At 48.8% G+C, this 13956-nt stretch overlaps 1 protein-coding gene and 1 long non-coding RNA gene across 8 annotated transcripts in view; one reads left to right on the forward strand and one right to left on the reverse strand.

The window, feature by feature from the left end:
- Positions 1 to 13956, reverse strand: part of DPF3 (double PHD fingers 3) — a 279174-nt gene that overhangs the window by 63926 nt on the left and 201292 nt on the right. The gene's annotated exons all lie outside the window — the stretch shown is intronic.
- On the forward strand, positions 813 to 8549 carry LOC129049925 (uncharacterized). 2 transcript variants are annotated; one of them, XR_008513330.2, is made up of 4 exons: positions 813 to 1871; positions 5369 to 5464; positions 6097 to 6210; positions 8324 to 8549. It is a non-coding gene; the product is annotated as an uncharacterized LOC129049925 (long non-coding RNA). The 2 variants fall into 2 exon arrangements; XR_008513329.2 differs by lacking the exon at positions 5369 to 5464 and having other exon boundaries at positions 8324 to 8533.

The raw sequence follows: 13956 nt of genomic DNA on the forward strand, positions 1-13956 counted from the left end.
GAGAAAATAAAGTGAGCCTTAAGAGTTTAGAAATCTACCTGAGGGAGATAACTCTAAAAAGCTCAAAGGAAAAAAAATGGAAATCAGGAACAAAGTTCATGAAGAAAGTAGAAAAAAAATAACAGAAGGCAGGGAACAGCATTCAGATAAATCAAAGCAAGAAAAAGGAAAAGTGAAGCTTCACACAGTCCCACCACCACGTTCAGGGAAGCGAGAGCAGGCATTCTGGAAAGGTATTAGTGCACGCTACAGGATTTTTGAGTTAAATCAGGTTTTATGTCTATGGCAAACAAGGCCCCAAATCTTCCATAAAACTACCACCCAGGCAGCGCCGCCTCTCCCCCTCCCAGTCGGATCTCTGCTGTGATGTGCCTGCCACTCACAGAAAGAATGAGTGGCAGGGACAAACCAGCCGTCGGCAACAGCCACTCGTCTGGGTTCTGCTGAGACCAGAGCTGCGTCCCAAGCATCCTAGGGAATAGGAAACAGGCCAGAAGTTCAGGCTCCTCCTTGGCACGTGCACAAAAGCATGGCCTCACATCCTGAGCAGACGCTCTGACCGCCTGCCAGGGCCTGGTGTGCACAAATGCACGGCCATGCTCGGTGCCCACCACCCACCACCCAGCCCCAGCCCCAGCCCCAGCCCCAGCTGAGCAGCTCCATTTCTGGAGCCTGCTAGCCTGGGAGGTTGGGGTACACAGCCCTTGGGGAATTCGGGGGCAGTGAGCAGAGCCCTCTGGGAAGAAATGCGCCTCTCCTCGCGCCTCTCGTTTGTTCCCCCCGCCACCCTCCACAGGCTGACAGTTCCCGTGTCCCTCTACAGGTCTGACATGTTTCCATGGCAACTAGAATCCTGGGCTCCGGCAGCCTCCGCTCTTGCCACCTGTTATGACTTCATCTCTCAAGTGTAAAGCATGCTAGCCCCGTGCCACTTGGCTGTGCAGAGCGCATCTTCAGAGGACGACGGAGGGAAGGAAAGGGGAGAGGAAAGGAGGGAAAGCAGAGAGGCAGCCCAGGCCGGCCAGGCGGGACATGCTGGCTAGGCCAGTCCAGAGGAGGAAGCTTGGGGGCCGGAGATGGGAGGGTGGGGAGCAAGGGTGGACCCCGACGTGCCTTCCCTGCAGAATCAGGAGCAGGCCTCAGCTGGAGGCCACTGCCACGGCCTGCTACCTCTGCCCAGCCTTTAATGAGGGCTGCGGGAGGAGGGGGAGGCGGGCTGGGGAGACAAGGCGACTGCGAGGAGCTCCAGCAGGCCCAGCGTGAAGCAGAGCCAGGAGAGGGTTAAAAGTGGCATGATAGAGACTGTGGGGAAGGCTGGAACAGAGGGCAAAGGGAGCATCAAAGCCGGGATAAATGGCCTTAATTCTCATGCTCCCGCTTGCCGGTCGTGTTTACTCATATAAATTATCCCCCAGGCCTGACACCTTTTTTCACTGCTTCCCTAGAACTGATGAAAAAATAAATCCCACAGATCCCAGGAATAAAAAGTGTGGGGCTTTCATTCAGGCTGGTTCTCCTTGGCCACCTAATAGCGACTTAGGTCCCACCCCAGGGCTCCAGAAGGAAGACAAAGGAAGCCTTCATCCCAAATGTGGAGGGGCAGGGGGCCTGGAAGGCTGGCGGGGGAAGCAGACAGTAGGGCCCGCTGCCCACAGGACCCTCCAACGTCAGAGCCCTCGACGGCCAAGAACTCGCTCTCCCCACAGGCCATCTTGCCACCAGCTCTGAGGACACCATGAATATATGGGAAAGTAAAGGGGACTGCGCTGGAGCAGATGTGGAAGGCGCTGAGGCCCAGGGCTGCTGTCATGAGTCCTCACATTTATGGATGGGGCTGATAAACTGTCACACTCCGCACCGTCAAGGACAAGGTAAGACAAGATGAGCTGGAATGGCAGCACATGCCACAGGAGAGTTGGAAAGGCATGTGGCTAACAACTAAAGCCGTGGCCAGAGGGTGGGCTTCTCTGGAGAGGCCTCTGCACACAGGGAAGGGCCCCTAGGCCCAGGGTTTTGACTGCATTGCTGATCTAGAGGCAAGAGAACACGCTAGGTGATGTCCTGAGGTCCCTTTCAGGCCTATTATTCAAGCATTATAATCAGGTGAAAAAAGAGACAGAAAAGCCAAGTTTTCCACACCCAGAGGAACCCAGCCTTTCATTGCTGTTCTATACTCATGTAAATGCCTCTTTTCCTGTTAGCCATGTGCTACCTGAAGGCAGGAGCCATGTCCTTCACCGCTGTATCCCTGGCCCCTGGCCGGCAGAGAGTGACACAGAGCTGACAATCAATGCTGAATGAAAGGATGGACAAATCATCACAGAGGCTTTTTGAGAAAAAAAAAAATCTGCCAGGCAAAGGGAAGTTAATGACTAGGAATTGAGTGGACGGAGAGTCCCCTGAGCACAGGGTGACCATCCTAAGTCCCTCTCGTATTGAGGCACAAAAGAAGTGAGAAGGAGAAATATTTGAGCCCCTTGGAGAGAAGAAAAGCTGTGGTATAGAGAGCCATTGCATCTGCCTCTGCCAGGAATCCTCTCTCTTAGGCATTTCTTAGTCAACCAGAATGGAAGGCATCAAGAATCCCCAGGCTCAGCTGGCCCCAGAGTCTTAAGTCTCATTCCATGTCTCACCAGGGACTCAGTAGCAGCCAGTGAGAACAGAGGCCCCATCTTGCTGTGTGTTTTGGTGACTGTAGAAATAATATAAATATTTCAAAATGTGGAGTCAACCCTCCACCCTTCCCATGCCTGCCTTCTTTTCCTCCATCTTTAGCCAACACTTACATCTTTAGATACAAACCTGGTGAATATTTACTCCTAAAAACCGTGCCATAAAAGCAGAAAACATATCCACTCACACTGATGTCTCCATGTTGATGGATGTATTTGGTGAGAGTTGTAATTTGCGGTTTGCCAAAAGGCCACAACAATTTGCCAGGAGTGTGTGCACCATGTCACCAGCTCTGGGGCTAGATGGTCACACGGCCCCCAAGGAATGTCCTTTGTGCTCCAGCTTTAGGTGGGCAATCCTGAGTCTGCCATTAATGCTTCAGAATAGTAAGAAAAAGACCAAGTAAAGCTTAGGAATGGGTCGGGCGTGGTGGCTCATGCCTGTAATCCCAGCATTTTGGGAGGCCAAGGCAGGTGGATCATGAGGTCAGGAGTTCGAGACCAGCCTGGCCAACATGGCAAAACCTCATCTCTACTAAAAATACAAAAATTAGCCAGGTGTGGTGGCACATGCCTGTAATCCCAGCTACTCGGGAGGCTGAGGCAGGAGAATCACTTGAACCTGAGAGGCAGAGGTTGCAGTGAGCCGAGATTGTGCCATTGCACTGCAGGCTGGGCAACAAGAGCAAGACTCTGTCTCAAAAAAAAAAAAAGCTTAGGAATGTTCTCAGTGTTGGTGACACTGAGATGAATATCTCATTACATGACACGTAATGAGATATTTCAGTTTTCCAGTGTTTGGTGATATGGGTCAGTTCATGCCCTGGTGTGGCAACTTGTGAGTGCTACCAAATGAGTTTGTTGAAGGAGAAAACGTTAATTTGAGAGCAACTATATCAACCAGGCTCTGAACAAAGTGATGTCACTCCCCTCAATGAATTCCAGACAGCTTGGTGTGTTAGAGCTGGATGAGTTTTGTCTGTTTAAGTTGTCGGGATATTATTATCGACATAATTAGGATTCAACAAGCCCCTTGTTTTGCTTTGCCCAGCCCTGCCCTCTCAACCCTCTTCACTAGCACCACTGAACTCTGTCTGCAAGAGGACCAGCATTTTCTTTGTTCTTCAGACCGAAAGCCATATTTAAGACAAGGGAAAGCATGAGCCTTCTGCTTTAGACCTGAGGATTTGGAAGGAATCAAGAGACCACAGAGTCTTGGGGCAGCACAGCCTGAGGATGGGGGCACAGGCGGGGGCGCACTCCAAAGGCAGGCTGAGAAGTTGGTGCTGAGAGTCAGAGACGTCTGCCCTACATGGGATAGAGCATTAGGAAAAGAGCGAAAACCAAGGCTACCCCTTCAATTTGACAGTACAACCTGACTCCTAGCCAGTTACCTGGCTCAGCGCATCCAAAAGAAAAAAGGAATTAAAAGGAAGTTGACTGACTGAACATCAGTCTTGGAAAGCCAGATTTCTGTAAGGTAGTGGTTTACCTGGGAACTTGTCAAAAATGCAAATTCCCAGTCAGGCACAGTGGCTCATGCCTGTAATCCCAGAATTTTGGGAGGCCAAGGCAGGTTGGATCACTTGAGGTCAGGAGTTCGAGACCAGCCTGGCTAACATAGCAAAACCCAGCCTCTACCAAAAATACAAAGATTAGCTGGGTGTGGTGGTGCACACCTGTAATCCCAGCTACTCCGGAGGCTGAGGCAAGAGAATCACTTGAACCCAGGAGGTGGAGGTTGCAGTGAGCTGAGGTCAGGCCACTGCACTCCAGCCTGGGTGACAGAACAAGACTCCATCTCAAAAAAAAAAGCAAATTCCAGGGCCTGAATTGCTGAATCAGAAACTCTGGGTGTGGGATCCAGTGGGTGGGCTGTGCTTTAACAAATGCTGCAGGTGATTCTGATGCAGCCTCAAGCTTGAGAAACATGGCTTTAATGTGGTGTGACCACATTCACCTGGAAGTCATTTACTTAATCTTCATCATAGCCTATGAGATAGATGCCATTAATGATCTGATTTTACATAGTGATCCATGAGGCATATGGAGGCTATGCAGCTCAGCTAAGGTCACATGTTAGTCAGTGGCTCACTTGGCTCTGAACCCAAGCAACCACGCACCTGAGGGGAGGTGAGTCGGAGAGGTGGACACGCAGGGCCTCACAGGCTAGGGCCTCCCAGATTTTGCTGTGCAAATCATTTGGGGATCTCATTAACATTCAGGTTGGAATTCATAGATCCAGGGTACAGCCTGAGATTCTACATGTCTTAAAAGCTCCCCTGGTAGGGTGGCCACGCATCCAGGTTTGACTGGGACAGAGGGTTCTAGGGAGTGGGGCTTTCAGTGCTGTAGCTGGGCAAACCTGGACAAGCTGTCACCAAGCCCCAGGTGCTTCTGACCACACTGTCTGATGCAAAACACAGACCCACAAGATGAGAAGTTTGGGTTGTATTCAAATGTGATGAAAGTGTTGAGAGCATGAGAGTGACATCATCTGCTTTATATTTTACATATATATATTTTTTCTTAGAAACAAGGTCTCTCTCTGTCTCCCAGACTGGAGTGCAGTGGCACAATCATGGCTTACTGCAACCTCAACCTCCTGGCTTCAAGCAACCCTCCCACCTCAGCCTCCCGAGTAGCTGGGATTACAGGCATGCCCCACCATACCTGGCTAATTTTTGTATTTTTAGTAGAGATGGGGCTTCACCATGTTGACCAGGCTGGACTCGAACTCCTGAGCTCAAGCAATCTGCTCACCTCAGCCTCCCAAACTACTGGGATTACAGGTATGAGCCACAGCCTGCTTTAGAGGCTGGGAGACCAATAAAAAAAAGTTTTAACAACCCAGGCAGAAGCCAGGGGTGGCCAGAAGATAGAGAGAGGGAGACAATGTAAGGTCTATTTTGGAAGACTGAAGGAAAACCAAGAGGCAAGGATGAATCCTAATATTTCACTTCAGGCTCAAGCTTTTTTTTTTAAAGAGCAAGTTTAGAAGAAAAAAAAATGAGAGCCAGGAAAGACAGCGAGACATAGAATGAGAGAGAAAGACTCAGGAAAATTATTGAATAGAATAATGTGTGATTTTTTTTTCTGTAAAAAAAAAACTCATTTACCAATTAAAGTATGACCTACAATTTGTAATGCAGGGGTGGGGTCTGTAAAACATCCCAAACAGCCTAAGTTAGTAAAGAGCTTTGAAGAGTAAATGTGCCTGCTATGGACTGAAGCATGTCCCTCATCCCCAAAATTCATATGTCAGAGCTCTAACCCCCAAAGGGATGATATTTGGAAAAGGGTCTTTGGGAGGCAATTAGGTTTAGTGGGGTCATGAGGGTGGGGTCCTTGTAATGAAATTAGTGCCCTTATTAGACACCAAAGAGCTTGTTTCTCTCTCTCTCTCCACCCGTACACACCAAAGAAAGGCCATGTGAGGACACAATGAGAAGGCAGCTATCTGCAATCCAAGGAGAGAGCCCTCACCACACTCTGACCCTGCCAGAACCTCGATCTTGGACTTCCAGTCTCCAGAATTGTGAGGAATAAATTCCTGTTGTTTAAGCCACCCAGTCAATGGAATTTTGTTAAGACAGTGCCTAATAACATGTTCATCTCTTTTGAAAAGCCACAATGCAGCATGATGCATTAGACAACTGGTCTTGAGGCAAAAGTTAAGGGACATCGGTAGGACCATGACAAAGATCCAAGCCTTGGGACTAGGGCCCATCACTCAGGGTTCCAAAGTCCTGACATAACTGAATGGTATCCAACTCAAGCCCACTCACATCTCAGCTTCCCACCTTGCTGTCTGTTACTCAACCTCTCTGAGCCTCAGTTTCCTTGTCTGTAAAATGAGAATAATAACATGTCCCTAATGGACTTATGATCATAACATGAGGTGATGTGTGTAAAATGCCTGACACCTACTAGTTGTTCCGTCATCTCTTTCCCTCTTTCCTCTTCTACGTGCAAGATAATTTTATTTCTAACAAGGCAGGAAAAATCAAAGACCTAAATAAGTAAACTCTCCCAGTAAGTGGTACATGACTCGTGAATTCACATTCATCCTCCCTGAGCATGGATACATGACTTGGTCTTTGTGTGCCTTGCTGTCCTCTGGGGGATATAGCACCTGCCTTGTAGGGTTATTGTGAGGAATGAATGAGATACACGTGGCATGCTTAGCACCATGTCTGACACACTTAAGGAATGCAAGCAAGTACCATCGCCACTGTTGCTGTTTGGTATGTGGGTTTCTTCAATCCTGCACGTTTCTAGGTAATTAGGCCCAAAATGCGAGAGAAATAAAAGAGATTCAGAGACAGCCAAGAGATACGTGGAGGCCCAATCCTAGGGCAATGGCATGGCAAATAAAAGGGTGCCACACTTGTCTAGATTGCCCTCCACAGCTTTCTCTGGCTGGGTTTTATGCCTCTGTCTTATTTCCACAATTGCACCAGAAGTTCTCCCTGGGGTGAGACCACGTTATCCCTTTCTGGAGGCCCAGTTACACTTCTCCCAACAACTGGGTGCATGTACAGTAAGTGCTTAATAAATATTCATATTGAGCCTGTTTAGAAGGATCTGTGTCCCATATCTAAGATTTAGCCAAGGATATGCCAGGGCCAGGGTCAGGCTCTGATAGTTACTGCTGATGCCAATGACACCACACAGGCAGTTAGCTTCACAGTGGTGGCAAAGTCCCATTACATGGGCTCAGACGGAACCATGACTCAGATGAGCCATCTGTGGTCACAGACATGCCTGTGGGCCCAAATGGGACGGAGATGGGACATTAGTGCTCACAGGCATGGTGCCAAACACTCACATTATCTCATTTAAGACTCACAGCAATCCCATGAAGTCAGGAGGATTATTACCCCCGTTTTATAGATGAGGCAACTAAGAAGCAGAAGTGTAGGTAAGTGGCCCACATTTGCACCACTGGAAGATGGCAGATTGCCAGGGTCACCATTCACACCCTGGACTGACCAACTCCACAGCCATTCCCTCAGCCACAGGGTCAAGGATGTAGATGACCTTTGAGGCCAGAAAATGAGCCCCAAGTATCCCCTGCAAGGACCAGAGCAACTCTATGGATTCTTTGCTATATAATCGGAAAACTCTCTAGTTAAATAATAATTTCTCTAAAGAACACCTGTTGCTAGTTTCCCAATTTACTCTTTGAGAAGGAAGAAGCAGCCCAATTTCCCAGAAAGAGCTCTGTATCTAAACTTTCCTCTGTCTCCCCTAATAACAAAGGCTGGATTTCTGGTGTCAAGTTTAGGTACGCAGTTGGCTGTGTGGGGTTTATGGCTTTTCAGTCGCCTTTCAGAGTAATCTAAAATTTCTAAGCTTGTTTCAAAGGTAATGTTCACTCTATCTCTTAAAGCTTTTGGCTGCCCCCAGGCCATATGTTAGAGGACAAGAGATGTCAGAAGACTAATATCTGTTAGATCTTTCCCAACAGTGTGGCAATGACATCATATGCTTCTTTTAGATAATTTGCACATTATCAGACTAATTTTCAGATTATCTAATCAGCAGACATTACCCTTAATCAACTTGGTTCTCCCCTTTCAGCTCTGCAGAGTACAATATGCCCTCCAAAGGCGTGCTAGAGCTGGGGCTCTTTTTTCTCTCAACAGAGGTGAAAAGCCTAACTTTGCACCAGGCACACCACCCTTGCACAAAAGGCTGAGACCTCCAGGAACCTAGGACAACCCATCTTCAATTCCACAGACTTGAAAAATCAGCTTGAAATAAATTTTACAGACTCATATTTTTTTAAATTTCCCTCCTAGGAGCTCTGAGTATGCTATAGAGAGTATGTTATATTTACTTATGCTATTAAATAAAAGAGATGCAACATATAACAATAAGACTCCAAACAGATGTTTTTATAAGTTATTTGTTCTTGCCTTCTAGTAATTGCTACTCTGGCTTCCCACTGTCTATAGGATAAAGACTACACAGAGGGGCATAGAAGACACTTCCCACTGTGGCCCCTGACTACATTTCCATCTTTCCTCTGCATCCTCTAAATCCAACATTACTATCAGACCCAAAGACTTCCAATTGTCTAAACGTGCCATGCTATTTCATACCTGCCTGACTTCATGTACAGTTCCCTCTACCTGGGAAGCCCTCTCCCTCCTAAGAAATTCCTTCTCATTCTCCAACAGCTAACTTGAATGTCACCTCTTCGGTGAAGCCTTTGCAAATCCCCTAATGCAGTAGTCCTAAAGCTTTAGTGTGCACCAGAATGCCCTGGAGAGCTTTGTAAGACCCAGACTGCTGGCCCCCATTCTTGGAGTCTCTGTTTGAGGACATCCAGTAGAACATGAGAATCTACATTTTCAACAAGGTCCCAAGTGATGCTAATGCCACACTTGGAATACCACTGCCCTAAGGCATAGAAAGTACCCTGTGCCCTTGAGTCCTGAACTCCCTCAGGTTCTGTACACACCCCATTGCACACTCCCACTCAAGACTGTGAGCTCAAAGATAGGGCTGAGTCCTATTTATGCCTGTCCTCCCTAGTCCCAGCATATAGACAATATTCAATACATGGTTATTACATGGATGGATGGATGGATGGATGGATGGATGGATGGATGGATGGATGGACGGACGGATGGATGGATGGACGGACAGATGGGATGGATGGATGGATGGATGGATGGATGGGTGGGTGGGTGGGTGGGTGGGTGGATGGATGGATGGATGGGTGGGTGGGTGGGTGGATGGATGGACGGACAGATGGGATGGATGGATGGATGGATGGATGGATGGGTGGGTGGGTGGGTGGGTGGATGGATGGATGGATGGATGGATGGATGACGTATGCACGGATGGATGGATGCATGGATGGATTAGACTGAATTTATTTACACAGCTTTTCATCTAGGCCCAGGACTTCATAAATGTCTATCCTCACTCCAAAAATTACCTCGAAAACATCATCTATAATCAATTCCCACTGTGCAGAGAAGGTAAAAAGAAGTTCAAAGAGTTTAACATCACAAGCCTATGTTAAGGGGGTTTTGAATTCTAGTCCAGAGCTCTTTCTGCTACTCTACCCCACTGGGGCTCCCTACCAAGGCTGCATTTAAGTAGTCACAATGGTATGCTTCTGAGTGCATCTTTTAGAGTCCTATCCTCCCCAGCTGCCCTCCTTTTATTCATGTATATGTACATCTATGTGTAGGTGTGTGTACACATGCATGTGCACACACAGTCATTTATTTCATTTGCAAAAAGTAGATGAAGGTGGTAAAAGAAATGGAGGCAGAAGAGGCACCCAGTCTCATGCAGGGAGAGGGTGGGATGCAGCCCACATGCAGAAGACCCCATCAGAAAAGCACTATTTCCCAAAGGGGAGTGTTTGAGCTCCAAGCATCCCTGGCTTCCTGCAGTCGAGGCAGAGAGGCCAGGGCACACAGAAAAGGGGACAAATGTACAGGAAACACAAGAAATGTATACTCAAGAGAAAATGAGAGACTAAGGGAGAAACAAAGGCGCGAGAGCATCAGCTTGGGGGCCAGGCGATCAGGAGTGGCAGTGTATTGCTGAGCTTGCAGCACAGGGCAGCATGGGCGGGGGCGGGGAAGGGCAGTGCCGGCTCCAGCAGTCCACTCTGCCCTTTCAGCAGCAGCAGCAGGCGCAGGATGAGCCATGGGCTCTGCTGAAGACACAGCTGGGGGGCGATAGAGCAAGCGACAGCAGGAGGACCAAAGTCAAAAGGTCGCTACTGCTGCAGGTGGTGCGAACCCAGCTGCCCTTGGCCCTGCAAACTCTGTGTCTGTAAGGCTGTTTTTCCATTAGGCCTCCACTCACATGCAGCTTGGGTCACCCTGCAGCTCTGCTAAAGGGAGAAAAAGTCAGCATTTCCACTTCATTGGTGTCCAGACCTTCTCCTGGGGGAGCCGCAGATTAGCCTCTTGGATTAAGCTCTCCTACCTGCCCCTCCCCTCCAAAAGCCTCATCGAGGGAGGATCACGAAGCTGAGACCTTAGGATGCTGCCGAGCTGTCACATCCAATTCAGCACACAGCCCCAGTGGCATTTAGGAGCAGGATGGATGGGAGCCACCCCCTACCCCCAAACAGTGGGAGCAGCTAATGACTAGGTATTAATGATGCTCGCAATTAGTGCTCACAAGAAAATAGTTGGGGGGCTGCTCACCAGGGGAATGTGGGAGAGAGCAGAGCACACATTCAGGGTGGCGAGCAAGTCAGTGGCGTGTGTGATGCAGAGAGCCTGGGACGACCAGCTGCCTCATGGGTTTGTCCAGAGAAATTGGGGGCGGGCGAAAGGATGGTTTCCGCAGGCACTAAAGGCCTTTCTGCTGTACCCTCCCCACTAGCAAAACTGGGTTAATCACAGAGTTTTCGAGGAGGGCACTGTGAGATGTCACTAAAAAGGTGTTTGTGAGGGTTCTGGAACCTTCTTCTTGTGGGGAGGCCCCGGATCCACCTGGGAATACCTATTATTTCCTAGGAGGTTTTAAACCCTTGGCCAGGCAAATGATCCTTTTTGAAGAGCCCACTTTCTCATCAGCAGGGTGAGAAAGAGAAAAAGGGGAGAGGGAGTTGGAGTGTGTGCCGCTCACTGACAAGCCCACAGAGGTGAAAACAAGCCACCCATGAAATCTCGTAGGCAGACGTCTCCACATCTCCATGTAGGGCAAGGGGAGACAGGCACAGCTTCTTTCCCAAGCAAGGCTGTGTGGCCTCAAGGGGAGGACACTAGAAAGCCAAACACACCCGCCCACGAGGGCTCGTGAGGAGATCCACACCCAAGTGCTGGTCTCAGAAGTCAACCAACCCTGAGGGGACCACAGGGATCGCTGGGGAGACTGCCTCCTTCTACTTCCGGTCTGCAGCACACCTCCCCGTGCAGCCACAAACACCAGGCACATGGACAGACACACGTGCACATGCACACACACACATGCACACACATACAAACACACACACGCATGCACACGCAGGTACACACACAATACACACACATGCACACACACAAGCACACACACGCACAAACAACATGCACACACATGCAGCACACACACACAAGCACATACACACACAACACGTATACACACGCACACAGGTGCACACACAACATGCACGCACACACACGCACACATACACGCACACACACACGCATAGACACACACACACCCGGCTCATAATGAGGCTACAGGAGAACCAAGGAAAACGAGACACAGACAGACAAGAAGCATTCCAAACCCCAGGGCATGAATAAAGGAACAAAATGGCCTGACATTTGAGAAGAGATATAAGGAGATAAGCTAGCACAGGGAAGTGAGAAATAAGGTTACCAAGCTAATAAACACTTTAGAGAGCGCAACAATGGCGAAGAAACACTTTTCAGGGAGCAACCAAAATCAAAGGATTCTTCTCAGCCTCCTCATGGTGGGAGACAACAGCTCCGTGTGACCTCTTGGTCACTTAGACCAGGGAAAAGAGGAGAGACAGGGAAATGCAAGTATCGGCTGCCTCAGTATACAGGTCAGTATCTTTTCCTTTTTGAAAGACAAGGGTGACTGGACCAAGGAAAGCTCTTCCCAGAGAGAAGGCCTCAGTGTTGGAGCTCCTCAGGCCTGGCAAGGAGAGGCGGGCAAGGCTCAGGGGGCACCTCCTGCTCTGCTGTTCAGGTTCTGTCCAGGTGGCAACAGCAGGTGAGAAAGCAAGGGTCTGTCGCACTAAAGGCTTGCACCTTGGAAGTGAGCAAAAATTCAAGAAGGTGCCGAAGGCTGAACTGCATCTCCTCCCCACTCCCAAATTCCTATGTTGAAAGTGTAACCCATGGTACCTCGGACTGTGACTCAGTTTGGAGGTAGGTCCTTAAAGAGGCATTTAAAGAGGTAAAGTTAAAATGGGTTTGTTAGGATAGACCCTAATATCCAATGTGACAGGTGTCCTTACAAGAAGAGGAAATGGGCTGGGCGTGGTGGCTCACGCCTATAATCCCAGCCCTTTGGGAGGCCGAGGCGGGCGGATCACGAGGTCAAGAGATCGAGACCATCCTGGCCAACGCGGCGAAACCCTGTCTCTACTAAAAATACAAAAATTAGCTGGGGGTGGTAGTGACTGCCTATAGTCCCAACTACTCGGGAGGCTGAGGCAGGAGAATCGCTTGAACCTGGAAGGCAGAGGTTGCAGTGAGCTGAGATCACACCACTGCACTCCAGCCTGGCGACAGAGAAAGACTCTGTCTCAGGAAAAAAAAAAAGAAGAAGAGGAAACGTGGACACAAAAGCAGATGCCAGAGCACACATGCACAGAGGGACAACTGTGCGAGCGGACAGGAGTAGGCAGCATCTGCAAGTCAAGGAGAGGAAACCAACCCTGCCAGCACCGTGACCTTGGACCTCCAGCCTCCAGAACTGTAAGAAAATTAATCTCTGTGGTTTAAGCCACCCGGTCTGTAGGGTTTTCTTATGAGAACCCTAGCAAACCCACAAAGAGGGCAATGTTACAAGGGGAAAGTGGGGTGGAGGTTAAGGGAGACCCCACACTAATCTGAAGAATGGTCTTGGCCACAGGTGTGTTCATTATTTCAAATATTTGGTGAAAGTGGCCAGTGGACATCAGTTGACTAAGTCGTTGGCTAACATGCATCCTCTAATCCTAGAGTCTGAGTATTTTAAAGGTCTGATCCCTTTCACTGCATTGAGTTGTTCACTTTCAGAACACCTACCACCAAATCTTCTGAACAAAATGAAAAACACATGGCCTGTCCACGAATATTCTTCACTGAGAGATCTCAGTGTGGCCCACATCTTCAAGCAGGCTCTAAAGATTCCATTAACCCATTTCTATGTTGAGATTTCTGCGGGCCCAGAGACCATAAGGGATGTTCTAGAGGAAAGTCAAATGGAAAATGCTAAGCCCCTTTGCATTCCCTAATTCATAATTGGAAGTTGAGGTAGGAAAGCACAGAAATGGAAACACAAATCTTCAGGATCATTTTGGGTCTTGAGAGCCCAACATCCCAAACGGCAAATCCACCCAGATCACATTTGCCATTTGAATGCTGAAGCAAAGAACATGGGGTCTCCAGGCAGCATTTCTAAGGCAGGAGAGCCCTGTACCAAAATGTGATCCCCTCCCCTCTACAACAAAACCACAGCAATAGATAAGAATATTCTAAGGCACTTAGTAGCCAAGCAGGCATTTCGAATGTGTGTCTGAACTGACACACCTATGACCTATGCCCAACCCAGTCTGAATGTCTGGCTCTTCAGGAGC

The sequence above is a fragment of the Pongo abelii genome, chromosome 15 (genome assembly GCF_028885655.2).
Source record: "Pongo abelii isolate AG06213 chromosome 15, NHGRI_mPonAbe1-v2.0_pri, whole genome shotgun sequence".
NCBI lineage: Eukaryota > Metazoa > Chordata > Mammalia > Primates > Hominidae > Pongo > Pongo abelii.